The sequence below is a fragment of the Canis lupus genome, chromosome 35 (assembly GCF_011100685.1).
Source record: "Canis lupus familiaris isolate Mischka breed German Shepherd chromosome 35, alternate assembly UU_Cfam_GSD_1.0, whole genome shotgun sequence".
In the NCBI taxonomy this organism is placed as follows: Eukaryota; Metazoa; Chordata; class Mammalia; order Carnivora; family Canidae; genus Canis; species Canis lupus.
Genome location: NC_049256.1, coordinates 14,194,710 through 14,221,114, shown reverse-complemented (window position 1 = coordinate 14,221,114; position 26,405 = coordinate 14,194,710). Strand labels below are relative to the sequence as shown.

The following is a 26,405-nucleotide window of genomic DNA, read 5'->3' as shown; positions in this document are numbered from 1 at the left end:
GAATGAATGCCTTTCCAGTGAATGAATGAATACTTGGGGGAAGAAGACAAAAGGTCATAAACAGGATGGGTCAATCAGTCAGTAACATTTTGTCCTGCCTGCGGAAGCACAGTGCCTCCCAGACAGCCACCCGAGGGGGAAAAAAATTCTTGTCAAAATGCAGATTCCCAGGTGGGGCCCAAGATTCAGAATGTCTCTCCAGCTCCCGGGTGATGTGCCTGTGGTGGCTGCTGGACACAGAGCTGGGATGGCTCTCTGCCTTTGGGGAAAACAAGACCAACCCTACTGTGAATAATTAACCTGGCGGGGGAGCTGTGTTAAAATACCTGCCGCCTTTGTGTGTAATGTGATGGCATCTGTTTTCACGTTCCCTGCCCCAGTTTTTGGAGACAGTAGTGCAGACTCTCTGGGGAAAGCCTCTCTGGGGGACGGGAGGCTCCTCTGGGACTGCGAAGAAGACTGTAGAGTTCCGTGGAGCCTTGACTGTGTGCACAGTAACCTTGCCCTGACTTGTTTGGCATCCTCAGCTGAGGACCTGGAGCACCCCGCACTTTAATGCCCTACTGCGGAGTAGCAGCAGGTGTACCCAGAGAAGGGCTGCAGGAACAGGGGTGAGACCCAGGTGCAGGGGTGCTGGGCGTGGTTGCCACACAGGCTGACAGACGGCCGCTGCTGATCAGATGTCCCTTTTGGACTCAGTAATAACCATTCTGGAATCCCAGCAAACCCCACATTTCCAGCTCCCCCTTGAAGCCTATTCTGGATGCATTTTTTCTACGAAGACCGTGCAGAAGAGGCAATTGCATTTTTTTTTTCTCTCTCTGGGTATTCTCCACCGCTGAGCCCCAAGTGCAGTGGTTTTGGTCTATCAGCTTGGTGTAGGGCTGAGGAAGCCCTGGGGCATGATGTAGATGGAAGAAATGACGGCGTTGGGTGAGGAAAAGTCAAGCCTCGCCAGTCTCATTTCATCTAACTGAAATTAGGTGCAGTTGAGTGATTGTTCTGTTGATGATATCTGGCTTCGAAAATGTTCGATTCTGCAGAAGTGCAAATCGGAGTGAGGAGAAGCCAGATGAAGAAATTGGACATTTTGATCCCGAAATGGGGGAAGAACCAAAAGAAAAAAAAAAAGTGGTGGAAGTAAATAGCATGTTTTAAGGGTTTTACCAAGAAAGAAATATAGGGGCAATTAGTTACATATTTTGATTCAGGGCAGTTATGGCTTGTCACTGTAGATGGCCTTGTGAGTCACAGAAGCATGGATGATGCAAAAGGTTGGTGGGTCAGGACTGTGTAACCATCCCTGCTGAACTTCAGGCTTCTGATCAAAAAGATGGGTTAAGATACTATGACATAGTATGTTAAGATACCATGTTAGGATACTATGATATAAGTATATATAACTGGTACACCTGGGTGACTCAGTGGTTGAGCATCTGCCTTTGGCTCAGGTCATGATTTCGGGGTCCTGGGATTGAGTCCCACATCGGGCTCCCTGCAGGGAGCCTGCTTCTCCCTCTGCCTATGTTTCTGCCTCTCTCATGAATAAATAAATAAAATCTTAAAAAAAAAAACTAAGTGTATATAATTGATGTGACAATTAAAATGAGAGGGGATGTGGACAGGCTTAGCCACCCCACCTCTGCCCATAGCTATCTGCATAAACCTAATAAAGATTATTCTACGTCTCATTGAGGTGATCAGTTCTTCAGCCTATTCCAAATGATACTTTTGAGGATTGCTTTTCATATTTTATAAAGAGATGATTCCATCTACCTAGATTCAGAAAATAGTTTAAAAAATTTTAATTCATTTAAATTTATTTTTTACACTAAAAAAAATTATTTAGCGAGAGAGGGAGAGAAAGAGAGTATGAGCCGGGAGAGGAGGAGAAGCAGAGGGAGAGTCTCAAGCAGACTCACTGCTGAGCACGGGGCTTGATCTCATGACCCTGAGATCCTGACCTGAGCCAAAATCACGAGTCTGAGGCTTACCTGATTGAGCCACCCAGGTGCCACCCCCACCTTTTTATTTTTATTTTTTTAAGGGGAATGTGCATAAGCCAAGCTTCAGATGTGGGATATGCTGAGAATCCAATACTTGCTTTACAGAGACACGATCTAGAAGGTGCTGATGGTGTTCCCAGGAACTCACCATGCTCCTGTGAGGTTTTATCATCGCCTGTGAGAAGGATGCAGGGCCCTTTGTGGAATTCAGGGGTGGGGACGTAGCTCAGGCCCCAGTGGGTACCTGGGAACTCTGAACTCCTGGAATTTTATCATTCTGTGCTGTGCTTCTGTTCGTGTGGTGACCTCATCATCCATCGCTCTTTGGTCTTCTCTGCTTCGGGGGCCCATGTGGTGGTAGACAGAGCTCCCCAATAGGAATATTACCGGTTTAGCCTCCCCCACTCCAGCCCCCACTCCTAGTTGTCTCTGCTTGTGTCTGATGCTCTCTCCTGGCCCAGTCTTTGGAGGTTATCTGGTAATGTGGGGGACTCATCACAAAATGCCATGGGGACCCTCTACTGCAGGAAGTGGGGCTGGAGGGGTTAAGAGTGGGCATCCCAAGCTGTGCCACACTCCCAGAAGGTGCTAATGACAAAAACACAGACTTTGTTGAAGATTTTACAAATGTAGACATTTCTTGCTTTCACATCTTTATATACTGTCCTCAAACACACATTTGACATTTCATCGCTTTTATAAGGACCACAGTAAAACAGGAAAGAAAAAATGTGTGTCATGATCCAATGATGCCAACCTTATTATTAAATTTAGAATGTAAATGTTTGTAAAGTATGTGATGGGAAAGTAGATAAACATAGCTGGCTCCATGGAGTTTTATGGTCCAGCACCTCCTGCTTGGATGTGGCAGCAGAGAACTGCGGGGAGAGACCCTTTGTGCACAAGTATTAGGGTAGGGCCTCCAAGGAGTCAGGAGTCAGGAAAAAAGATTGAGGTCCCTGGGGAAGAGGAATTTCCACCTTCAGATGGCCTTCACACTGGAAACTGCAACATCAACCCTTCCCTAGGTCTCCAGCCTGCTGCCCTGCAAATTTTGGACTTGCCAGTTTCCATAATTGCATGAGCCAATTCCTTAAAAATAAATCTACCTTGCTTTCATTCACCCTCCCGAGGTCCTTCTCCCCCTCCTGTCCCCCTCCCTCCCCTACCCCCTCCCTCTCTCCCTTCCTTTCTCCCTTTCTCCCCTCCTCTCTCCCTCTCCCCCCACATACACCCATCCACCCCCTCCCCATTGATTCAGTTTCTCTGGAGAACCCTGATGAATACAAATTTGGCCTGGATCAAGTCCACCTGGCCAGGCAGGCTGGGCATTGACAAACCTGGCAGACGTGTCATGTGAGTGTGGGTCTGGAAAGACTTGTTGAAGCTGCTCCACTGAGTTCAGCTGGTGAGTGTGGGCCCCTCAGAGAGCACTCTCTTGAGCATCTTCCTCTAAAGCAGGAAGACCTTGAAGGCAAAAGATCCTTTTGGTTCAGACTTGACCAACGTGACTGTTGGGTGAAAAGCTTTAAAATCCTCACTGCTGAGACCCACATGGACCCTTTACCCTGACTGAGTCTACGTCTCTCAGCAGGGCTTTGGGGAAGCTGGCTTCTTAGGGTTTTTTTGTTTGTTTGTTCGTTTGTTTAAGATTTTATGTATTTATTCATGAGAGACACACAGAGAGGGAGAAGCAGGCTCCTGTAGGGAGCCTGATGCAGGACTTGATCCCAGGACCCTGGGGTCATGACCTGAGCCAAAGCAGATGCTCAACCACAAGCCCCCCAGGTGCCCTGGCTTCTCAGGTGAGCTGGGGACGCCTTGGAGTTTAGGCTTTTTTTTTTTTTTTTTTTTTTTGAGAATTGTTAATGCCCTGTGGAGTATTAAAAAAATGCAGAAAAAATAACTTTATGTTAAAATGATCCGAATTATTTTTAAAATTTCTCGTTTCCAACTGTAATAGCTTTTATGGCACTGAGAGGCTCTTTTGGCATAGTATGCATAAGCTGAAGCTATAGGGTTTTGAAGCCCCAATTAAGTTGGTTTGTAGCTTTAGCATTGCTTTTTTTGCTTTACTGGGATAAACTTTGTGCATCATAAAATTTGCCTATTGAGACTCAGTGATTTCTAGTAAATGTTTATAATAGTCATCTCCAGAGTTCTAGAATGCTTCTAACATCCCAAAAAGTTTCCTTGTGTGTGTTTGCAGCCAGTCCTCAATCCCAGGCTAAGCCCCAGGCAACCACACATGTTTTGCTTTTCTTAGAGCTCTCATATAAATGAAATCCTATGATATGTAGTCTTCTGTGTCTGGCTTCTTTCACTTAGCATGTTTTTGATGTTCATCCACATTGTTGCATCTGTCAGAAATTCATTCCTTTTTTATTTTTATTTTATTGCTGGGTAATAGTCCATTGTATGGATATACCATGATTGGTTTGTCCATTCACCATCTGATGGATGTTTGTATTCTTTCCAGTTTTTAATGATGATGAATAATGCTGCTGTGAACATTTGCATACTAGTCTTTTCTAGACCTATGCCTTCACTTCTCTTGGATAGATATCTAAGAGTGAAATTGCTGGGTTGTATGGTGTGTATATATTTACCTATTTAACCACCAGACTGCTTGCTGAAGCAGCTGTACCCATTCAATTCTTGATTTTTGCTCAGGTCTTAATCTCAGGGTCAAACTCAGCAGAGTCCGCTTGAGACTTCCTCTCCTTATCACTCTGCCCCTCCCCCTGCTTGCACACTATCTCTCACAAATAAATAGATCCCCCCCCCCCAATTGTTTGAAGCAGGTTTACCATCATATATTCCTGCCAACACTTGGTATTGTCAGCCTTTTTGAGTACAGCCAATATTATAGTTAGTGTGTAGCGCTACTTCATTATGATTTTGATTTGCATTTCCCCAAAGGCTCATGATTTTGAGCACCTTATCATGTGCTTGTTGGCCAGTCATCTATCTACACATTTCTTGAGCGTTTAAAATTGGATTGTCTTCTTATTATTGGGTTGTAAGCATTGGTTTTGTGATTTTGTTGTGTTGTCCCATTAGGGGTAGATTTTTTTGGTTTTCAAATAACTTCCCTTTATTTTTGATTTTGGAACTAGATGCAGCTGAACAAGTTCTCCAGCCCAAGTAAAATTAGCTTTGCCAAATATTCATTGAAATGGTTCATTATTTAGAAGAGCGAGACAGCCATGTGAGCGGATGCTGACTTCTCGGGCACCAGCGTTGCCTTGGGCCCTGATAATGCCCTAAACATTCTTTTTGGGATATTCCCAATTTGAAGATTCTCTGAGGTGGTCCAGGATCTCTCAGTTACTTATCCTGCCCAGTGTCTGGAGAGTGTTTCTCTTCTTCATTTATTTTTATTTAATAAATGCGTTTGAATGCCTGTAGCACTGTGTTGGCTGTTAGCAATGACCCAGATAGTAAGATATGGTCTTTGTTCTGGACACAAGATAAGTATATGCAAACACACAACAATACAATAAAATATATGATTAAGTGCAGAGTGAATTGTGATACTGTAAAGCCAGGAAGTATTTGCTTAAGGCAATTGAATAACCTCAAAATATCAATATTGGATTAAGAGTCAGCCACCTGGGTAGCTTCCCCATGGCAATCCACAAAGGGTATTAAAACAGATGAAGGAGAAAAAACAGGGAAAACAACAACAAACCAAACAGAGAATTCCCCCCACAAAAAGTGTTGTATGTGTGAATGAGAGACTTTGCAAAAGTGAGATCTGGAAGGGGCTTCCTCTAATATTGCTATGTTGTCTTCTAGAAGGGTTAGATCTAGAGGCTGGATAAAAGGTTCACTGTGGAGCTTTTGTTTTGCTGAGTGGTGAACTTGAGTTTGAGGTTAGAGATAAGATGCACAGGGCCTGTGGGGAAAGGCCACGCTGGTCCCCAGGGCCCTTCTCAGGCAGCATGGGTCTCTGAGGAGGTGGCCCTACAGATAATGGATCCTGCCTGAAAGCAGAGGGAAGAGGAATTCCTGAGGGCCTGGATGGTCCAGGAAGACCTTCTGGGGCTTATACTGGATCCAGAAGAGGGGGGCGGGGGGTCAGATTTAAATAATTGTGAAAGAAGATATAGAAGGTTCTATGATATAAAATCCTTTTCAAGGATTCTGGAGTAATATTCAGAGGAAAATGGTGTTTCCTACGACTGACCATTTAAGACAAAGTGAGGGTACTTTAAGAATGTCCAAAATTAAAAAAAAAATGTTTTTTTTGTTCTTATCTAGAATTAAAGTTATTTTTGTTTGCCAGCAAATCGATCTCCCCACCCCATCAGCATTAAGTTCCACTTAAATCTTTCTCTCCCCTCAATTCCAAATGATGACAGTCACAGATGACACTCCTCTGGGGTAGGGGAAGGAAACAGCTTGCAGGATCATTGGAAAGAACCCCCTTGAGAGAAGCACAAATGGCAGTCTTATAGGGTGTGAAAAGAGCTGCAAAAATCCATTCAGTGAGAGACACTGTAAAGACAAAAGCTCCCTGTGTGATGGAGTTGGGTCCATGTGGTGGTTGGAGAGTGGAGTCAGCTGAGGAGAAGGGGAGTCTCTGCTCAGCTCCTGGTTTTGTGCTTGTGTTCCATGGTGACAGAAACTTGGAAATTCGTGTCTGTGTGTGATACAGTTGAACCCCTTATGGTACAAGGGTCAGTGCTGGGGTGGGGCTGTGATTCACTGCAGGAGAAAGGGTAAGGGACTCTCCTTGGGGAAGGACACTCAATGCTTGACATGTGGACAGGCTTGTCAGCATCAGGGCACCGGAGCTCTCCCGTGGCTGTGAGGCTCCTGCAGGGTAGCCTGCTGTCAGGGGAGGTGGTTGTAGGGAAATGCCACAGTGGTGGGATGGATGGTTAGTTCTTGACCAGGGATCCAGTGGTCGGTCACCAGAGCCTTGCTAGGTGAGTGCACTGGCTAGGCTTTTAAAATGTCTCCACAGGGGCCCCTGGGTGGCTCAGATGGGTCAGTGTCCAACTCTTGGTTTCAGCTCAGGTCATGATCTCATGGGTTGTGGGATTGAGTCCTGAGCCGGCTTCTCACTCAGCATGGAGTCTGCTTGAGATCCCCACCCTCAAATAAATAAATAAATAAATAAATAAATAAATAAATAAAATCTTTAAATTAAAACATCACAGGGTACACACTGTATCTTCATTGCTTTATTTCAAAAGGAAAAGATGCCTGTTGAATTTGGTGTCATCCTGTGGAAAGAAAAGGGAGGCTCCTGAATGCTTTTTCCATTAGTGGCAAAGTTGACCACTTTTAAGAGGCGGCCCCGTCCCTGTGCTGGTCTTGCCGAGTTCTGTGGCCATGGATCCTCCTCTTAAACTCTTCTTAGCCTCAGTTTCTTCATCTGTAAAGCAGAGTTAACCAAAGTACCTGACTCAGAAGGTTGTTGACTTAATAAACAGGGATTTGTTTAAAGTGAATACCTGATAAATGTGAGAATCCTGCTTCATCAGAACTTATTATGGTGGGCTGCTTACTATCTAGTCACTCTTCCCTTGGACAGATTATTTTTTGAGCACCATCCACATACTGGGCACTGTCTAGTTCCATGCTTTGTGATATAGTAGCCATTTGCTATACTCTTGTGTGTGGCTCTTTAAATTTACATAAATTAAAACTAAATGAGATAAGCTATTCAGTTCCTCAATTGCCCTGGCCACATTTCAAGTGCTCAAATGTTGCATCTGGCTAGCTGGTGGCTTCCATATTGGACGGTGCATCATAGAACATATACCTCATTGCAGAAAGTTCTAGCAGACAGCACTAATCTCAGGGCTGGGGATTCAGCAGTGAACATAGCACTCATTTATGCTTGATGTAGATGTGGATTCTTTTTATTTTTTATTTTTTTAAGATCTTATTTAGAGTTTGCGAGTGGGGGGAGGGGCAGAGAGAAAAGGAGAGACTCCTCAAGGCCTCCACATTTAGCATGGAGCCTGACACACAGGGCTCGATCCCAGGACCCTGAGATCATGACCTGAGCCCAAATTAAGAGTCAGGTGCTTAACTGACTAAGCTTCCCAGGTGCCCCTAGACGTGGATTCTTGAGACATCCAAACTGTTGAGTGCATCTCCTTTCCTCCCAAGAATGGGCAGAGAGTCTGCACAGTGGGTTTGGCGTCTCATGAGTAGAAGCTTCAGATAGTATGGGCATGACCTCCTCTATGTATTAGTAAGGACTCTAACAAGAAGGAGATAGGCTGGCTGTGGAAAGTCTCCTAAAATCCCCAGTAGATGTTGGGAATGAGTAAGCAGGTAAGTGGTACCCCTGCCCACTGGGGGTCACCACAGGTATTTTGGGCAGCAGATGGCACAGTTGAGGCTGGCGTGAGGCCAGGGTGGGAATGCAGCAGATGCTTCCTTAGCCCTCCCAACAACCTGGGGAGGGTTTCCCAACTTTGGGCCAATGTACAGCTCAAAGCAGAGAGCAGCATAGGCAGGAGGGAAGGGACTTGGCGCAGGAGTCTTCATCCCAGAAGAACCTAGAACACTGGCAGCCAGTTCCCGAGGGCCTGCTTTGGGGAAGGACCCCGACTTCATGGGAAAGTTGCTTTCTCGGCTTCTGCCCGCACTTGGGTTCCCCCCCCCCCCCCGCCCCGAACACCTCCTCTCTCCACTCCCCCGTGTTTCCCTGCACCCAAGGGGAAAGGTTGCAGAAGTAGTAGCACGTGAAGCCTCAACAAATAGGTAAATCCACTTTTCCAATTTATTTTTTAATTTTTTAAAGATTTTATTTGAGAAAGAGAGAGAAAGAATGAGTGGGGGAGGGGCAGAGGGAGAGGGGGAAGCAGACTCCACGCTGAGCAGGGAGCCTGATGCAGGACTCGATCCCAGGACCCAGAGATCATGACCTGAGCCAAGGCAGAAGGCAGGTGCTTAACGGACTGAGCCACCCAGGTGCCCCTGCTTTTCTAATTATTACTGGCACTCCCCCCCCCTCCTCAAGTCCCACTCCCTTTGTGAAATCAGTACCCATTTGTGTGAGTGCTTGCTTGGAGCGCTGGGCCTGCGGGAGTTCCAGCTGATTGGAGCTGGGAGTGAGGGGAGTGTGCCTTGGTGACGGTGTGGGCACACACATGCCCAATGCGCCTCCCACAGAATGGCCTTGCCTGAAGTCAAGGGCTAAGGTAGGGATTTGAGATGACTTGTTGCTGAAATTTGTCATTGGCAGCCCCTCTCATCTCCTACATGACTATGAATAATCCAAAGTGGGCGGTGGAAAATGAGATTCTTTCCTCTGTTCCGTCTATTCCCCTTTTCCAATAGAGCTGGGGCCCCAGAGGAGGAAAAACCAGCAGGGATAAACATTTAAGGGGGAAAAAAAATAATGCCACATGGTTCTGTTTGTCTAAACTGCTCCTTCTAGCTCCACCCACGTGGGACATTTGTTTACACTGCACAGTGCTGTTCTCAGAGAGTCCTGGGGGACAGGTTTAGAGCCCTGGGGGACATAGCCTGTCTGACTTAATATGCACAGCCGTTCACATCTAGGGCACAGAGGCTGCCTGGCTTTCCCCGGGAGGCCCAGGGGTACCTCCGTGCTGCTTTGTCTGTGGAACTGAGACGTGGCTACTTGTGCTTACTCACTGCAGTGGGCGCCACCACAGTCTGCCTGCGTGGGTGATTCAGTGGGGGACTTGCACTGAGCCGCTGACACTGGCTTGTCTCCTTTCCCGCCCCCACAGCCCGGTCAGGACAATACTGGCAGGTGCACTTGTTGCTTCCAGGTGCTGGGGAAGCCAGTGGGATTGCATGGGCTACATCCCCTCTGGAACAGCAGTTCCCTGTTGGGGGTATCAGTTTTCTAACTGGTTCAACATTTGTATTCACCATCCATTTTTTGGGTATGTACAAGTTGTACGGCAGTATGCTGGACCGTAGGGGGTGGTAAGAAGAGGTCGGAGATGTATAAGATATGGTATCTACTATGAAAGAGCTTATAATCTACCCAGAACCTACCCAGTACTTTTCTTCTTTTAATTTGGAGATAGGGATCTTTTTTTTTTTTTTTTTTTTTTTTAAAGTAGGCACCATGCCCATTGTGGAGCCCAACATGGGGCTCATGACCCTGAGATCCAGACCTGAGCTGAGATCAAGAGTCAGACTTCTGGGGCTCCTGGGTGGCTCAGTGGGTGAGCATCTGCCCTTGACTCAGGTCATGATCCTGGGAGCCTGCTTCTCCCTCTGCCTATGTCTCTGTCTCTGCCTGTCTCACATGAATAAATAAATAAAATCTTAAAAAAAAAGAGTTGGACACCTAACCAACTGAGCCCCCCCCCAGGCGCCCCTCACATATTACAGATTCTAAGGTACTAAGTTTTTTTTTCACTCTTCAGCATCTACAATGCAGACCTGTCTTACAGTCGATGGCATGTCCTAGTTTAGTTGGCAAAGCCTGGCTTCTTGGTATTGGTAAAAATCACCGTAGGTCTTTGCAGGGGTGCCTTCCCTCTGTCACGTGCTGTATTTTGTCAGCTGAGCGGTGGAATCAGAGTCGGATGTAGGTCTGCTGGACTCTAAGGCTTGCATGTGTTTGCCAGCGCAACGTGCTGCAAAATCTGTACTCCGCATGCACAGTCTGCTATGGTTTTCAAGATATGAAAAGGAAGTCAGGATGACTCTGTTGGAGTTCCCGTCGAATTTCCTGTTTTGTTTTTTTTTTTTTTTAAAGATTTTATTTATTTACTCATGAGAGACACAGAGAGGCGGAGACACAGGCAGAGGGAGAAACAGGCTCCCTATGGTGAGCCTGATGCAGGACTCGATCGCAGGACCTGGGGATCATAACCTGAGCCAAAGGCAGACAGACACTCGACTGCTGAGCCACCCAGGCGTCCCCCCATCGAATTTCCTAACGGAGGAGACAGTACATAGCCGGAGGAGCTGTGTTGCCAGTAGATCGGGCTTCCCTTCCCTTCTGATCACAACCCATGGTTAAAACAGGCCAAAGATAAATGGCAACGTGTCATCTTGGATAAGAGTAAAACAGGACTGTTGTGGTTTTCCATTTGTCCTGGTGGCTCTGGGCCGAGGGCAGCGTTTTGACTTGCAGACATTCATTAGCAATGTGACCCGTGGCTGCAGACACAGTGGCCCCTGTACTGTCCCGGAGAACCACCGGAGGAGACACGGGCTGACTCCCTCCTCCCCCCATATCTTATACATCTCTGACGTCTTCTCACCACCCCTACGGTCCAGCATACTGCTGTACAGCTTGTACACACCCAAACACCCTGTGTGTGTTTATTATCGTCACGGTCCCCTGTGGTCACCACCTCCAGGTATGCAGCGAGCTGGGTGTAATTCCACGGCTGACCTGGATTCAGAGGGCAGTGCTGGAGACTGGGGCAGTGGGCGGGCGGGGGGGCGGGGAGGTGGGCAGCCAGTACCCCTGCCTGCTTTGCACACCTTGCACTTGATCTGCACAGCCCCCACATACTTCAACAAATCACGTCCCATGATGGGCTTTGACGAAGTCCTTTTTCTTGAGCGGCTGCTGTGAAAAGCAGAGAAGCAGGAGGGAGACAGGACAGACCCAGTGACTTGTGTCCACGGTAGGCCATGTGAAGTAGCAGACATTTATTTAATTTTATTTAATTTTAAATTTATCCCACTCCTGGTAGCCAGAAGACTGTGACCTGCCTTGCAGGGACCCAGCCCCGGATGCATGAGGGAAACTGAGTCTCGGAGGGGTTGAGTGACTCGTCGCTCACCTGGCTCTCCAGAGAGTGTTCCTTTTAGCTCATCAGGTATTTATTCATCTGGGGCCCACGTTTCTCCAGCAATGAGGAAAATGGGGAATTTGACTTCTGGGGAAGCTCTCCTAAGGAAGTAACATCAAATGTTTTCTATGAAGAAACCTGCGCACACACTAGTGTTTAGCGAAGCCTTGTTTATGTTACTGAAACACTGGAGACAAACATCAATCCACAGCAGGAAAACCGGTATGGCAAATGCAGCTAATTAAATACTAAACAGGCATTGAAATTATGGATAGGAAGGCTGCAGCATTATGGGGATATTTTTAATGATTATGGATAAAGAAAAAAGATGCAGAAATATTTCTATATCATGAGAGTGGCTGTTGAAAGCACACACACACACACATCCGGAAAATTGAAGTCTAGTAGATTGTAAGCCAAAATCCTAATGATGTTTCTTATTTATTTTTAAAGCTTTTATTTATTTATTCACGAGAGACCCAGAGAGAGGCAGAGACACAGGCAGAGGGAGAAGCAGGCTCCCCGCGGGAAGCCCGATGCGAGACTTGATCCCAGGACCCCAGGATCATGACCTGAGCTGAAGGCAGATGCTCAGCCACTGAGCCACTCAGGCGTCCCCTAATGATGATTCTTATGTGGGATTATGGGTTGTTTTTCTTCTCTAAATTTTCAATTTAAAAAAATCTGATCTTAATGGAAAAAATAAATTTATTTTTCAAAAAAAAAAAAGAGAGAGACAATAGCACAGGGGAAAATGCTTGGTTGGGGTGACCCTCTGGTTCTTATATCCTATGCTCCTTTGAATCTGGGACAGCTGTCCCCAGGCATGTGCAGACATTTGTGGTGGAGCAAAAATTAGTCCGGCCTTGGCCGAAGGGAAAAAGCGGTCCTCTAGGAAGTGGAAGTGGATATATAAAGGTCAAGGAGCTCTGCTTTTTGCAGGGGGGGATAACTGGATGTGACTCTGAATTTGAGGAGAAGCCGCTGCCTCCTGGTGATAGGGTAATTTATCATTCTGACCTTGGACTGCCAAAACCCACACGCGGCTGAAAAGGGCTGGTGTGGTCCCATCATTTTCCTCTGCCTTCCCGAACTTGCCACATGGTGGGAAGGGAAGCTCCTGTTGGCTTCAGCCTTCCTAAAGGATCTGGGAGCCGTCCCATTGCTATGTGTGTAGTTCCCCTTTGCTTTGCAGGAAGTTTTCTTTTTAGCCAAACTTGGCGCCCGGTATAGATGGGAAGCCGCTTCAGAATCCTTGCACAGAGCACATTCGTCACCTGTCACCGTCTGCAGGGACTTCTTTCTGGGCCGTGGGGGATGGGGGTGTGCTGTAGACCAGGGGCTATTGCCATGGGAGCCTGGACAGGTGGTTCTGGGCCCGACACTGTAACTAATTAGCCGTGTGACCTTGGGCAAGTGACCTCTTAGACTTTTGTTTCTTTAACTGTAAAATGCAGGTGCCACCGTCGGTTTATAAGAGTCCCTGCCAGTTCCCAGCTTGTCTGGCTACTCCCGGTAGCTCTCTTGAAAAGCTTGGGACTTGCCGGCTGCAATTATTCAGGTTGCTAAATGTTTTAAAGCATTGTTTTATTACTGTTGCTGCCAGATTGTTGATTAGCTTGACTTTATTTTTTTTAAATTTATTACACAAATACACATAGCTCTCCTTTAGACCAGGAAGCAGTTTTCCCTTCATCTGCAAGGGAGGAGATGCATTTTGGGGGCAAAGTGGCATGACTGGTATGGCTTACGGGGAGGGCTGCTTGCCAGCTGTGTGTGTGCACGTGCGTGCGCCTACGCATGTGCCTGCTGATGTGCATTGTGCCCTTGATGGTGTGTGCGGGTTTTTTTTTTTTTTTCTGTTAATGTCACTGCCGAGAACACATCTGTATGAATAGCTGCTGCAACCAGCTGTCCAGCTGGTCATTCTGTGGGGTTCAGTATAATTTCTGGGCACAGATTTATCGGCGCAGTGTGCGTTGGGTGGTAGCTTTTACTGTGGTGCCTCATTAAGCAGATTGTGTTCCATTATACCAAGGAAAGATGTCGTTTTGCCCAAAAAGAACTACTGCACTGTCAGCAGCAGTAGGAATCTTCACGTCCGAGGCTGTTCATGTCAATGTCAAAGAGATATTTGTTCCAGCCAACTCCAGGCTGGAGATTGACCTGGGGACAGTTTATAGGAAGCCAAAGGGAGGGGGGGACAGGAGTGAACGCCTGTTGTTACGGATCGGAAAGCTGGCAGGGGAGTTAGACGACCAGGTCAGCATAAAGCTGACCTGAAGGGCAAATACCTGTTCATTTGCTACCTCAGGTAAGGGAATCCATGCCATATGGCAACAGTGCTAAGAAGGCACAGTAATAGCATCATCTTGTACCTGTCATGGAAAGCACAGGAGCAGCGATCAGGGACCAGCACAGAATGAAGGAGCCAGTGGAGGGTAGTGTCTGTGTTGGCGCGGGATGTTTTTGGGTCACCCTAGACCCTGGGGTGGGGGGCGGTGGGGGCAGCTCCTGTCTTTCCCAGCACTGATTATATACTTGGTTTCAGTGCTTGACCGTCATTATAAATGGGGAGGGTTCCTGAGATCCAACCTAAACAGAGTGGTTCTTTGAATTCATAGAGAATCTTCTCCGTTCTTCTTTACGAGGGAGACCCTGGGTGGAATGCCAATGTCCTTCGTCAGCTGGGTGTTGGATGATCCAGGTTTCGTTTTAAATTTGCTGATGGTGCATATGGATCCTTTTTCTCTTTCGTTAACATTTTCAGGGACACAGGAAACCTTGGTGGGCTTCCGCTCCTGATACTAACTCACTCTGGGACCTGACGGTCTCTGGACTCTGCTCAGTTCCTCTTACAGGATGAGGGGTTCGGTTATGGTAGTTCTCAAACTGGGCTGCACCTTAGGAACTCCTACTCCTGGGAAGGTTTTTTACATCCCAATGCCCACGCAGGCTGTAGCCCAGAGCAGCTGCACCAGTCTGAGGGTAGTAAGTAGGCATCAGTATCTTTTAATGCTCCTCACAGTTGAGGAGCTATCTTTAAAACCATGCTTCTCAGGCAGCCCGGTTGCTCAGTGGTTTAGCACTGCCTTCGGCCCAGGGCGTGATCCTGGAGACCCGGGATTGAGTCCCACGTTGGGCTCCCTGCATGGAGCCTGCTTCTCCCTCTGCCTCTCTCTCTCTCTTTGTGTTTCTCATGAATAAATAAATAAAATCTTAAAAAAAAATAAAATAAAAACCCTGCTTCTCAAGCTTTGATGTGATCACGGCTCACTGGAGCATCTTGTTAAAATGCAGATTCTGATTCCATGGTCTGGGGTGGGGTCTGAGATCCTGCATTTCTAATAAGTTTCTAGGGTATGCTGGTGCCACTGGTTCATGGGCCACACTTTGAAAAGCAAGGTTTAGAATCTAAGTATTAACCACAGTACAAAGCGCAATAATCTGCAAAAATGTGACACAAGCAATATACCACAGAAATGAGCATAGCAGAAGCAGCATTTCTAACAGGAAGTCAAGGGTGTTGCACAGAGGAGGTGGGATTTGAGAGAGCCTTGAACGATGAGGAGGATTTCTTTGGACAGAATATGAGTGTGTATTAGGGAAAGTTCTGTTTGTCAGAGAAACTGGACCAATGGGAAGTGTGTGTTTAAAAAGAGAGAGAAAGATATTTATTTTACAAAGTTGTTTAATGCAGTGGTGGGTGCTGGCAAGTCTGAAACCTGCAGGACAGGACAGCAGGCTGGAGGCCCAGGGAAGTGTCAATGTTGCAATTCAACTTCAAAGGCCAGTCTGCTGGCCGAATTCCCTCTTTAGAGGTGATTAGGCTTTTCCTATTAAGGCCTTCAACTGATTAGACGAGGCTCACCCACACTATGGAGAATAATATGATTTACTCAAAGTCTGCTGATTTAAATGTTAATCTCACCTACAAAATACTTTCAGAGAAATATCCAGAATAATGTTTGACCAAATACCTGGCTAGCATGGCCTAGCCAAATTGACACAGAAAATTAACAGGGAAGAGCACACAGGGAAAATCAGGTCTGGAGGACAACCCACGTGTGATGCTATGGAACAGACACTCTGCCTCACTAGCTTTTGATCTGAGTCATCTGGAAAAGGGGACGATGAATGGGGGCAAAAGCATTCCAACATCTGTAGATAAGGAGCACACTGCCATGAGAGGGTCTGACTTTCTGTGACTTTGACCTGCAGGAGGGAACACATTTTACATTGTGGCCCAGTGGATATAAAACTATAAATGCATAGATGTAGATAGTGTGTGTATGTGCATCAATAAAATTGCATGAAACCAAAAAGGTTTTATGGCCCGGCATTACCCATATTTCATTGGCAGATGATGCGCTGTATTTTCTGTTGTCTTCTATTTCATCACAAAGAAGAAAAGCTGGCTCTGTCCCACTGAACCCATTTCACAGTGCTTAATGGGTGGACACCTGTGGTAAAAATGTGACTCAGGGCCTCTGGTGGAGTGGGAAAAACTCAGGAGTCTTATGAACCGAAGCAGCGTTGTCGTGTAGAACTTTCTGCGGTGATGGAAATGTACCATGGTGCACCATCCAGCACAGGCCCCATGTGTCTGTTGAGCACGTGAGACGTGGCCAGGCAAATGAGGAAGTGAATTTTATATTTTATTCCATTTTGATGAGTTTAAATGTAAGTAGCTGTGTCTGGCTAGTAGCTCCCACGGTGGACAGCACAGACCTGGGGGTACAGCCCTGCCTCTGCCTCCGACTAAGTGTATGGCCGTGAGCCCCCTCCCTCACCACACCCTCTGCCCCACACCCTGGGCCTCGCACAGCATCTACACGCTGGGAGGCTGGGCTGTGTGATTGCCACCGTGCCTGCTAGCTCCACCTTTCTGGATTCTAGCGGTCAGAGAAGCCAGGCTGAATGCTGACCCAGGGCCTGGCACTTAATTGAATGTCCTGGGTGATGTTACAGGTAACCGTGCTGTGCATTTTTAAATGCTCCTTAAGAAGCCCTTCCCATCTTCCCTTACAGTTGCTTAACTGCTCACTCGTGTGACTTGACAGTTTGAAAAGAGAGACGCTTTCTGCTTAATGAGATCTTAGCGGCCCATCTTCACAGACGTGCTGAGCTCCACGGACGGCATCTGTAAGCCACACACGAGGTGCTTTGCTTTTCCCTCTCTCCAGACAGGTGTCCTGGCACCAGATGAAGAGGACAGTGGGATTTTGGGTGCCTGGGTTAGCCGTCGGGGTGGGCTTGGGTTATTTTTGTTGTATGTGGTTTACGGAGCTACTGATTATGTTCAAGGAGGACCGAATTTGTTTACATTCTAGCAGTCGGGATTTCAAAAGACCCGTTATTTCGCTGACCTCCTGGCCCAGCTGGGAAAATTAAGGGAACCCAGCAAAGGACCGGAGATGAGGTGATTTCTTCCTGTCTCCCAAAAGTTCCAGTAATAAGAGTCGAGCTCTGCTGGGGCTGGCTTTGGCAGGGCCCTGGGTGAGCTGGGTGAGAAGCTCACAGCCCATTGCTTTGTGCCGAGCCCAGCAGTGACTGGGGATGTCCCGCCAGTTTATTCTGGCTCTGATGGGAGGGACTAAAAGAGGGACAGAAATTCTAGGGAGGGCCTTAAATTCAGGACATTCAGAAACTGGGAATAAAATATTCAGCCCCCTGCCACTGGATTCAAATGGCCCCAGGCTGTTGGGAGCACTTATCTAGTTTCTTTCTCATTTTGTCTGTGTGTGCATGAGCCCCCAGGCTTGTTCTTGTCACTGAGCCTGAGCCGCTGGGGAAGGAGGGAGGATGCCCCAGTTCAGAGGGGAGGGGAGACCTCTACCTCCCCCGCCCCCCCTGCCCTGTGCAGACCCTTGCCACTGTGCCATCTGAAGTGCCCGGGGACTCCTGAGTCAGCTCCCACAGCTTCCATTCCTCCAGTGCAGACGGGGTTGGCTAATGAGCCACAGCAGCCTTCCCCACCCCCTTTTGTCTTTCCATCCGTGTCAGCTCACACCTTCCACCCTCCGGAGCAGGGCGGTACCACTCTGCCCCCACATTGCCCGCTTCTCCCTTGGCAGCTGTTTCCTGCCAGCTGAATGTGTGAGTGGTGTGCTGTTGTATTTCCCTGCATCCGGGATGCATGGGGCGCACTCTCTCCCGCACCACCGTGAATTCCCTCCCTCTGACTTCAGAGAGAAAGAAGGCTCCTTCTCCATCACTCCACCTCGCCCAGCAGCAGATCTTCCCAGAAAACACAGAAGCCAGGCTCAGCCTCCACCGAGAAAGCCAACAAGCAGAGGACTGGCCTTCCCACCTCTTGGAGTGATGCCAGCGTGAGCCTCATGCACCATATGCGTGTACCAAGGATGGTGTAATGAGTCACCAGTACCCCGGGACACAGCAGGCCACCCTCCACTCATCAGGCCTGAAGTTGAGAGGCAGCACAGCAATTTAGTAGCCCAAACGTTTGATTCAGGTTCTGATTCTGCTAGTTCCCGGCTGTATAACATCGAGCGAGTTACTTAACCTCTCTGTTTTTCTTTTCTTTATTTTTTATTTTATTTTTTGAGGATTTCTTTTATTTATTTACTTGAGAGGGGGAGCGCGTGCATGCACATGAACCTCTCTGTTTTTCTATCTGCAAATGAAGATAATTCACTTCCTCCGAGTCTGGTAGTAAGAGTTAAGGGAGACACCTGGCCCATGATGGAAATTTGTGTTTTTTACAAAAGGGTTTGTTGCATTTATGTGTGGGGGATCTAACATAGCTCGCCTACCATGCTATCACTGTGTCATTTTTACATTGGAAAATAGGCATTATACAAAAGCAGAACCGGAGCACCCGGTGGGCTCAGTCGGTGGAGCATGCGGCTCTTGATATCAGGGTTGTGAGTTCGAGCCCCACGTTGGGTGGAGAGATGACTTAAAAATAAAATATTAAAAACAACAAAAACATACAAACCAAAAAACAGAACAAAACAAACTGTCAGAGTCCAAAGTTAAACCTGCTCCTTGGCCTTTCACACCCCTTTTGGGGGCCTCTCAGAGCTCAGAGTGACTCCCTGTGCCCCAGGGTATTTGTGACTCCTTGTGCGGCACTGACATCCTTGGTGCCTGTGACCTCGAGGAGTGGAAAATGAAACCTAAGGCAGATTCTGGCGCTGGCCAAAGGGGTGATCGGTTCCCTTCATCTCTTTCCTTGGAAAACCCTCCGACCGATGCCAGGAGCCCGGGGCCTCTGGGGAGGCCCACTGGAATTACTGGAAGTCAGCCTGGCAGTGATTCGGCCAGCATCAAGTGTGTTAGAAGCAGAATGAGTTGGGGTCCTGCCCTCAAAGAGTTCCCAGTCCCCTGGGGACACAGGAGTGACGGGCTGTGCTAGCCGGAGGAGGAGGGCACCAGGGCATCGGGGCCAAGAGGGTGAAGCTTTAGCGGGGAGCGAACAGCTTTCCCAGCGAGGGAGCAGCATGGGTGATGGGCATGGTGTTCAGGGAAGGGCCCCAGGGACTTTGCAGGCTGGTGTGCGGAGTGACTGGCAGGCCGTGGGGCTAGAGATGTAGAACCACTCTGACCACGGAGGGCCTCAGCACCAGCCCAAGGAGCAGAGGGCCCTCCAGGCAGTGGGGAGGGACACCGCCAGCCCTGGGTCCAGACCACATGTCGGGGGCTGTTTGGGAGAGCCTGGAGGCGGTGGGCCCCCGAGGTGGGGAAGCCAGCCAGGTGGGGGGACCTGTGTGGTACATGCAGGATGTCACTGTAATAGTCACAGGTAGTGGGAGAGCAGACCCCCAGATGGCAGGAATGGGCGGTGGAAGGAGAGGGGAGAGGAGAGACGGAAGGAGGGATGAGCTTCCTCCCAGTGGGTGTGAGACCACTGTGTGTGTCACTGACGGACGAGCACACTACCTAACAGTCGTGCCGATGACCTCGAGCTGCTGACGCATCTCTCCAAAACAGCGCCTGAGTACATGAACAGCAAAACCCCAGAAATCATCATTTCTTTTGTGTGCCAACCTAGAGGTCGATTGCGCTTAGCTAAAGGGTTCTCACTCAGGGTCCTTCATGCTGTTGCAGTCTGATGGTGGACGGGCCTGGGATCTTCTTGAAGGTTCCTCCCATCCCTGTTGGGTACCTGGGCAGGGAAGATGAGGTCAACAGGGGGAGGCAGAGAGCTGGAACAGGTGGGAGTCCTTGGATCCCCACCACCTTCTCTCTTATCATGAGATTTTAGGGGTAGCTGGACTTTCTCCAGAGGGTCTGGAAGCTTCCAGACCTAGTATCTCAGAAAACAGCAGATGCTACTATGTGGCTTTTTCGAACCCAGACTTAGAAACCCAGACTTATAAACCCAGAACCCAGAATCTGCCTTAGGTTTCATTTTCCTCTCCTTGAGGTCACAGGCACCAAGGATGTCAGTGCCACACAATGAATCACAAATACCCCGGGGCACAGCGAGTCACTCTGAGCTCCGAGAGGCCCCCCGTAGGGGTGTGAGAGGCCACCATCAGCCCTGACTCATTCTATTAATTGAGTCTGTTATAAAGGCCTTGGGTTCGAGGTGAGAAGACATAGGTCACCCCTCTGGGTGGGAGGGACAGCAAGGGATTTGTGGGGGTTTTCCCAACCTCCCTCCACAAGTATACAATTAAATTTAACCAATGTGTTTTTTAGAGGGGACAAAGTAGTGCTTGTAACCCTGTTGGGAGCACCGAGTGTGTAAGTGAACTGAATCCTACCTATCACACAAGGAGGTGGGGAAGGGACCTGTGAATTAGAGAAGATGTAGGCTTATTCTGTAGAGATATGAGGCTCTCTGCCAGACTCAGCTGTTGTCCTAACTTGATTTTTTTTTTCTTTTAAGGAGCAGATTGTTTAGATTCCAAGTCTGGTTCAGAGGGAATGGGATTTGGTGGGACCGTTGCTGACAAAGATGGCACCAGGGTGGGATTGTTCTGGGCTCCTGGCCGTGGGACGTGGGAACAAACTGGTCAGTGCTTCAGAAGGTCAGCTCGGGCTGGAGCGGAGGAGCTTATAGAACGATCCTGAGAGGGGCACCTTGGGGGGCTCAGTGGTTGAGCATCTGCCTTTGGCTCAGGGTGTGATCCCGGGGTCCTAGGATCGAGTCCTGCATCAGGCTCCCCACAGGGAGCCTGCTTCTCCCTCTGCCTGTGTTTCGGTCTCTTTGTGTGTCTCATGAATACATAAATAAACTCTGTAAAAAAATAGGATGAGAGGATGAAGGCATGAGCCACAGGCATCATTTCTCAGCACCAGTCTTATGCCCCATAGTGTTAAAATACAATAATTCATCATAATGGTAATAACAGCCTCCTCTGTTTGATTGGTGCATTAGTTTCTTGGGGCTGCTCTAAGGAAATACCACAAAATAGGGGGAGCTTAACCAACAGGAATGTATCGTTTCACAGTCCTGGAGGCCTCAAGCCCCAAATCCAGGTGTCCTCAGGGCTGGTTCCTTCCGAGGGCTACTAGGGAAGTTCTGTTCCATGCCTCTCTCCTGCTTCTGGTGGTTTGCTGGCATCCTTGGCGCTCTCTGGCTTATAGAGGCATCGTCCCAAACTCTGCCTTCCTTTTCACATGATGTTGTCCCTGTGTGAATGCCTTTGTCTGAATTTCCCCTTTCTGCAGGAGCACCAGTCACAGTAGATGAGGGTGCACTCTAACAACCTCATCGTACTAGCTTGATCATCTGCAAGGAGCCTATTTTTAAATCAGGTTAGTTCTAAAGTACTGGGGTTTAGGACTTACCTCTTGAGGAGACATTGTTCGACTCATAACAGCTGGTAAAAATGGGACATCCTTCCTGCCTGTCCCTTTCTTTGTCTGCCCGTCTTGCCTTTGATGAACGAAAACACTGGTCTAATCTATTGGTTACCACCGTGGCTGTCCCTCGGGCTTTTCTTCTCCCTGCCCCATATCACATCGTAGAAGTCACATCAGAAATACTCCCTCATCAAAAAAAAAAAAAAAAAAAAAAAAAAGAAAAAGAAAGAAAGAAATACTCCGTCATCTTCCTCCAAATTAACTTCTTTTCCCTGAGGAGCCATAGGATCTTTTTTTCTGACTGCCTGAGTGATGACAGCTGGGGCAATACCACCCCCACAAAACAGTTTCATATCATCTCATTTTTATCCTTTTAGCCTTGCAGCAACCCTATAATGCAGGTATTTGTAGCATTTTCTAAAGGAAGAAAGTTGGGCCCAGAGAGTTTAGGTCATTTGCTGAAGGTCACACAGCTAATCGGGGGTGGGACTGAAGTCAAGATCAGTCTGCTCCGCCACATCAGATCACCTTACAGGTTCAGTGGAGAGCATTATTGATTACATCTCTATTTCAAAGGAGTTTGGAGATGGCTTATTAGATGATAAATAATATGAAGAAGGTTTAAAAAGTCTGGATGAGGGAAACAGGGCCAAGGGACTAGGAAACAATTAATTAGACTTGTGTTTTAATTGTCCTTATTTTCTTTTGGGTGAGCCAAAGTCTCTAGGCTTGTGGGATGGGATAGGCTGGAGGAAGGAGTGAAATCATCCTTTTGAACCACTGATCCCAGTCTGAACTCCAAGAATCGTATCTGGAACCTCTTCTGTTGCCTGGATAGAAAATGCTTCTAGGTTTCAGCTGAAGCCTGTCGCTGAAGTAGCCCAAGCTAATGATTTAAGAGCACTGAGAGCAGAGCCAGTGAAGGCTCCATGTTTATTTTTCTTGCAAGAAGAGACTGGCAGCCAGTTCCAAAGAATCTAAGTTATAGAGTCCAGCTTAAAACTACACTAAGGATGTCTTGCTTACCCTGAATCACATCCAGCTACAGATGGTTGCTCACACTTAGTGGGCTCGCCATCAATAATCAATAATCAAGAACCTGGCATAGAAGCTTCAGGTATGGTGTCATCCAGACCCAGGTTCTAGCCCCAGCTCTGTCCTTCCTTGGGCATAGGATTTGTTCTCTGTAGAGTGTTCCTGAGGACCCTGGGTTGGGGATGGACAAGAAACTGGTTCCAAATGGAGATACTTGGGCCTGCCCAACAATATGGGGTACCATCGGTGGATGGGGGAGCCACATTTCTTGTTTGGCTCTCCGCTGGAGGCAGACCTACTAGTCATCCTCCCCACACATTTCCTGAGCACTTGCTATCTGTAAGCAGAGTTCTACAGGGTGCAGAACCTTCTAGAGACCATTCCTCCATTTTATTTAGGCTCTGGAAAATTATAGCAAGTCCAGGTCACCTCTCAAATCCCTGGCAGGTGCCCATTGGCTTCTGGCAAGTCTGGCTTGGGATCTGCAGGGGGAGCATGTCTGGGAAGGTTAAGCTCCCCATGTCATCTTTTCCACTTTCCACGTCGAGCATGTGTGTCTCTGGTCTACACAGCTGCATGCTGGAGGCAGCGTTGCCTCTTTGCCTCAAATTTATGATAGAAAGCCCCGTCTTTGATTTTTTTTTCCCACGTGGGCCACTGAGTCACCTCTGAGTCATGGGAGCAGAGAGGAGTGGGAGTGGCATGCCCCTGTGTGGTGCTCCCCAGACTTCTCTGCCCGGGTTCCCCCGAGTGGGGGAGGAGCACAGCTCACCACCTCTTCAGGGACGAGGAGGTGTCTTTGGGGTTGTCTTGTTCTTACTTCAGAAATTCATGTGAGCTCTTCATTTTCCTTGATAATGTTCCTGTGATTGTGTGACTAGGAAAACTTTTATTCCCAGGAGGCAGCCATGTGCCTGGGGTGGAGGGGAGGGTGCAGGTGCCTCAATCTGTGAACCTCGAAGAGGCTGTGCATCAAAACTCATGCTCCACTCGGCATTGATCTTCTGCAGTAGAGCCATTGAGATCTGTCTGTATGTTCTTTAGATTTTTGCTTTTTTTCTAGAAAGGATTAGAGGTGGCTGCCACAGGTAGTTTAAAAATTAACCTGTGTTTAATGGATCAGAGTGGAGTAAACCCAATCTGTCATGACAATATGTGTTGATATATATATATTTTTGATATTTTTTAAAAAACTAAACCAGGGGCACCTGGGTGGCTCAGTGGTTGAGCATATGCCTTTGGCTCAGGGCGTGATCCCAGGGTCTTGGGATTGAATCCCACATAGGGCTCCCTGCAGGGAGCCCGCTTCTCCCTCTGCCTGTGTCTCTGCCTCTCTCTCTCTCTGTCTCATGAATAAATACATAAAATCTCAAAAAAAGTTAAAAAAAATAAATAGAAAGGTAAACCAATCTATAAGAAACCCTAATTCCTCTCGGCCCCGTGGAGCTTGCTTAGTTCCAGACATCTCCCTGTCAATTTGTCAACCTCTGGGGAGACAAAGTAAGGATTTTTCTCTGTAGAGTAACACATGTCCACCTCTCCAGAATTTCTAGAACCAAATGCAGACCAGAGATGAGGGGGCTTTCCCACTAGTGGTTGCCTCCCTGCCTAGAACCATTCTCCACGGCTCCTATGAGCCTGGGGTTGGCTTCCCTCTCAGGAAACAAAACCCCTGATGGGCGTCTGGAATTACCAAGGTGATTCAGTGATAGGGACTTCTGAAAGAAGTAACCCTGAGCGTAAAACTCAGCCCAGAGCGGGTCAGAAACCTGACCCACCACACACCTCTCTAGGTATAGCTGCCCACCGCCAAGCATGTGGTTTCTGCTCAGGTGCTTGCGAGGACAGGAGCCTGGGGGTAGCAGGGAGGGGGGTGAGGGTGGTGGGGAGGGTGCACAGAGCCCCAGTGTGACAGGCACATGAGCAGAGAGATTGAGATCAGACGGCCTCAGATGACTAAACCCTAAACTCTGGTGGGAGCCACAGCATCAGATGGTTTACAATCTCATCCCGATGCATTTATAATCTCTTTGAGGTTTTTCATATGGGGGCAGCCAGAGGTTTGCTGTGAGTGACAGCCAAAGGATGAAGCCAGGGTCCTGGGGTCTGAAGTACCCCCCCAATCCCCCACCCAACACACACGCACACACACCCCTCTTCCTGACTCCTGCTCTGGTCTCCCTCTTGGGCCACTTCTGTCTCCTGCTTGCAGCCCATAAGGGGGGCAGGGAGCGTTGGCATGGGTCCCTGGCTGTCTGCTCTCGCGCGTTTCTGAATCATGAGCAGACCTTGGTCTGTGGGAGGTGGAGAATACCAGCAGTGGATTCACGCAGCGGAGAGGGGTGGTGATGTGAGTGAGAACACACGTGCTCTTGGGACTTGGGTGCTGTTGCTCATTCTCAGGAGCTCGTGGGCGGCATGGAAATGTGTCTTCTCTTGGCTTCCTTTCGGTTGGTTTTAAAAGAAGTCAGCACTTGAAAGGCCAGGAAGTAGGATTTGGTGATGTGCCAGCGAGCGAGAAGCTCCTTGGTGCCCCGACCCCTTGCTGTCCTTCCAGTAAGAGTGGGGTACTGTGTCATGCCTGTTCCTTCGCAGGACCTTCCGTCGGGACATGTTGGCCTTCCTGATTCTAGCACATCTCTTTTAGCGCCTTGATGCGCTTGTATTTTAGTTTCCTGGGCTTCCCTTAACAAAAATCTCTCCACCTGGGTGGCTTAAGCAACAGAAGTTAATTTCTCAGAGTTCTGGAGGCCAGAAGGCTGAAATCCAGGTGTCAGGACAATCCTTTCCAGGCCTTTCCCCTTGCAGCTGCGGGGAGCGGGGAGAGTGTCTTTCCCTTGGCTTGTAGAGGCAGCCCTCCATCTCTGCCTTCACGTTCAGTAGTGGTCTCTGTGTGTGTCTGCGTGTCCGTGTGTCTAAAATCCCCCTTTTTGTAAGGACAAAGTTCACTCATTTTCACTTGATCATCTGCGAAGATGTCATTGCTAAACAAAGTCACGTTCACAGGTGGTGGGGGCTAGGACTTCATCTTTTGTGGAAGATTGGCGGTTGGGTGGGGGTGGGAGGACACAACTGAACCCATAAGATTTGAGTAAAAGGGTTTTTGTGTCCCCCTCATGGGGGAGGCCATGGGAACACAGGTGGTTGGAAAGCTGCCACTTACTAGCTGTGTACCTTTAGGCAAGTTACCTGTCCTGTTCCCATATCAGTAAAATGGGCAAATTAAAAAAAAAAATAGTTGAAAGGATCAAATGAGTTAATTCATATAAAGTGCATTAAACACTTGGCATATTGTAGCTTTCACTAAATGTAAGCTGCCATGCTGCTATCTCTACCATTTGACTTGCTCATTTAAAGTTCCGAGGACTTCGTATTATAAAGGATGCTTTAAAAAAGAAGGGGAAAAAATAAAAATGAAAAAGAAAGGAGTAAGGATTTCTACGTGTGTACATCTTCAAATGATTACATAATTGCCCCCCTTCCCCTCTTGCAGGGAATCTGCAAGGATCCATTGTATTTTGAAGGCTGAAAAAAGTTTACCTTTGAAACTCGATTTATGCATTTAGCAAACATTTATTCAAGCCTTGCAATGCACGGAACACTTCACTAGGTGCTAAGGTGAATTTAAAAACGACTACGATAGTATCTCTGGGTTTTAAAGGAGCTTGCAGCCTAGTGAGAGACAGATCGACATCGATGTAATCGTAGGTGGTAACAGGCCTTGTGCAAAGTGCTGCCCCAGGATTAACCTGTATCATCTTCAGAATAATCGGCAGATAGATACAGGGCCACGGTCCTGAAGCCTCAGTTCTGAATG

The 26,405-nt window shown here is 47.9% G+C and overlaps 1 protein-coding gene and 1 long non-coding RNA gene across 3 annotated transcripts in view; both read left to right on the top strand.

Moving 5' to 3' along the window:
• Positions 1–26,405, top strand: part of GFOD1 (glucose-fructose oxidoreductase domain containing 1) — a 113,797-nt gene that overhangs the window by 7,039 nt on the left and 80,353 nt on the right. The gene's annotated exons all lie outside the window — the stretch shown is intronic.
• LOC119867654 lies at positions 15,042–18,298 on the top strand. The gene is made up of 3 exons (XR_005384345.1): positions 15,042–16,456; positions 16,805–16,934; positions 17,965–18,298. It is a non-coding gene; the product is annotated as an uncharacterized LOC119867654 (long non-coding RNA).